Source organism: Abramis brama, assembly GCF_963993115.1.
Source record: "Abramis brama genome assembly, chromosome: 4".
Taxonomy (NCBI): domain Eukaryota; kingdom Metazoa; phylum Chordata; class Actinopteri; order Cypriniformes; family Leuciscidae; genus Abramis; species Abramis brama.
The window spans coordinates 39207309-39210957 of NC_139966.1; positions in this window are offsets into that span (position 1 = coordinate 39207309).

Here is a 3649-nt window from a genome sequence, read left to right on the forward strand (position 1 = left end):
TGCAAAGATTTCATGGAAAGACTTTTCTAAATACATGGTTTACTCAATACTTTCTTCAATCACCGACAGTTTCGCCACTCTTCAATTGAAAATGTCTCGCACATAAAAAGCAATTTTTTTTCTCATAAAAATACAGTAATGAAAACAGTAATGGCAGTGCTTTATTGTCACTTTGGGCTCAAACATTTTCAAGTGTGTGTATTTGTAGGAGAGAGAGAGAGAGAGTGTGTGTGTGTGTGTGTGTGTGTGTGTGTGTGTGTGTGTGTGTGTGTGTGTGTGTGTGTGTGTGTGTGTGTGTGTGTGTACTCTGCTTAATATACACACTTAATGCATCCTCCGCTTTGATGGCTATAACCGTCTTTTCTTTTTAAAGGTGTCTGTGTGTGTGCATGTGTGTAGATATGTTCTCGGAAGTCTTTCAGTGAGAGCCAGCAGTCTTTGAATGTCGCTCAGTCAAAAGAGTCGAGTCCTGATTGCGGTTATAAGGAGACTCGGAGAGCCCTCTCTGCAAGGCAAGATAAGCTGAGTGTTTGTGGCTGAGTGACAATCCTGCTCTGTTAATCATATTAAAGGCAAATAAATGTGAGCTCTGCAGACTCACACCTTACTGCAAAAAAAAAGAAAAAAAAAAAGGATTATAGATGCCTCAAGGGTTGATTATTTCCTTTTGAGTGTCTTATTATAGGCACATTTACTTTTTCAAATATATATGCTATTTTTTTATGTTTTCAATTAGCAGAACTTTTCACTTGATAAATATAAGTAACTATATATTGTATACAAAATTATAATAAAGTTCATATAAATATAATAAATACAAATAAAAAATAAATTAATTAATAAATAAACAAAATAAAACAAATTAATAAAATAAAATAAAACATAATGGATAGTTGTTCAGAAAATATACTTTTTATCCAGCAGATAAACAAATAATGTGTTAGTTTTGTAGACTTTCGTAGATTCATTCAAACACTTGACTCAGTAAAGGCTTTAACACATTTAATGTGAAAATTCAGAGACTTGAATCAAAGAAGGGATGCATATTAAATAACTCATTCAATCACATGCTCTTAAACGGACAATTCACCAAATAATTAAAACATATTTTTTTGGTTTGTTATTTATTCAGATCTGTCCTATGACTTCTAACTTAACTTGGCATAACCTAATATAGAACACTGATTATATTGATTACATTTATGATATATTGTTGGAAATGGACACCCCCAGTTCCTATCCACAAAAAACAGCTTGTATATTTCACCAAATATTTGTTTTTATTTTACCACAGAATAAAGACAGTCATACAGGTTGGAACAACATGAGAGTGAGTAAATAATGAGACATTTATTTATTTATTGATTTTACCTCTTAATTAAAGGAATTCACAGGGTCACGTGGCCCGTTTACATTGAGAGGTCATGGAAGTTGTAGGCTCAGGTGTTTTTGAGTGCTAAAGCTTGTTATTTCGGCAACTGTCTCTACCAACCCCAACCCCAACACACACACACACACACACACACACACACACACACACACACACGGAAACACACCCAGAGATTCTCATTAAGTAAGCTTCAGCAGTATATCCGCTCATCAAAACACTGTCTGCACTAATTACTGCCTGTGACGAGACACACTCCAGCATTTTCATAAGCACACACACATACAAACACTTGTCCCCACAGTATAATTTATATGCATATAGCTCTTTCACAGACACACACACCTACACTTTTTTTTTTTTTTTTTTGAGCTGTATGCTAATGTATTTAATTGGTCTGTCTGCTGATGCCACCCATACTGTCAATCAAAACCATTCAAAGCTCTGTCAGGAAAATAGAGGTAGGACTGTCTCCAAGATCTCTCTGTGTTGCATTTTATACGTGCAAAAATATTTGAAGAACCGCCCAAAAAGACATGCAAATGCATTTTTTTTTTTTTTTAAATGATCTAAACCATTATACTAAGCAAGCATGATTATGCAAAATACAGAATTTAAGAATTGGCTCTCTTTAAATCCATGGGATTTATGAACTACTGCTCAAAGATAAGATTTTTTTTTTAATGTTTTTGATAGAATTTTTTTTTGTACATGTATTTGTTTGTATATCAAATGTATTTAATCAAAATACATTAGTATTGTGGAATATTTTTTTTTACCATTTAACATCACTGTTTTCTATTTTAATATATTTTGAAATGTAATTTATTCCTGTGATGCAAAGCTGAATTTTCAGCATCATTACTCCAGTCTTCGATATCACATGACCCTTCAGAAATCATTCTAACAAAAAATATTTTTAATATTTAATATTTTTGTGGAAACTGTGCAGGATTGTTTCCTCCAAGAAGGCAATAGAGGAGGCAATTTGCCTCCTCAAAAAATTGGATGAGAAAATAATCCATATTACAAAAATAAAACTACTCAAATATTACAAAAAGTGACAATAAAAATTGTATAAAGCACTCGTTTTTCTCAAGTAACACTATCCAGCAGTGACAGCCGTGTCTCTCTTCCCTCCTTCGAGTCCATTTGATTTGGGTTTGAGTGTGGGGGGAAAGTCACATGATAGGAAGCAATGCCTCCATTGCGCTGTGATTGGATAGCCTAATGATTGTTTTTTTGCGATAGATCCCGCCTCTGGTTTTCCGTGTCCTTTTGCAAATCATTCTGAATGAATGAAATGATGACGATAATGGGAAGACTAAATAAAAAGTAAATAAACAACTCACCCACTTAGATATCACTGCATTATGTCACATCAAAATCAAACTTGAAATGACCCGAAAACACGATGAATGTGGGAGGTTTTTAGTGAGCAATCAGCTTGGTGAAATGAAAGGTACATCTGTGTGTCTGTATCTACCATGACACTTGCAATGTTTACCAAGCTTGATGTGTAATGATCCGAAAATAAGTTGACTATTAAAAACATCAGTTAACAAATAAGATAGTGTTTAAATTGGCATTGCCTTTAGTTACTATTTTGGAATAAATGCAATAATGCTTAAAAACAACTTGATGAGATACCTCTAAAAAACAAATCTTACTGATTTTGAAAGGTAGTGTATGTTAGAATTTTATTTTCTTGTAAATACTAATATCTAAAGGTGACATTTCAAACATGAATTATTAATAAGTGTGCAGTTCATGTTAAGACAATATGTTTGTGTAATTCATGCTGAAAAATAAAATGCACTATTAAAAATGAATAACTTACAGTAGTTACAGTAAATCAACTTCATTCCATTTTAATTTGACTTCCCATTCTGTTGCCATCTCAACTCAAATTCAGTTGGATTGAATTGTAATTTAAACACCATTCTTAATTCAGTTTTGGTGCCCGACTCTAAACGAGTGGAGAAGCAAAGGAAAACTATCTTTCAATCACTTGTACAGTACATCCTGTGCATTCCTAATGAAAGCCTATTTAGGATTTATTTTGATCAGAGCACTATAAAACGAGTTGTATGAAGTGTCGGCAAACTAAGCATGAAATGGTGGTGATGCTAGATTTCCTCAAGAGAGTGTGTGTGCGTTTGTGTGTGTAGTCTTGATGAGAATGTGTTTTGTTATGTGTGGGAGGGACCTTCTGGATTGGATTGAACTTCCTCTCTCTCTTTCTTTCTGTCTTTTTCTTTC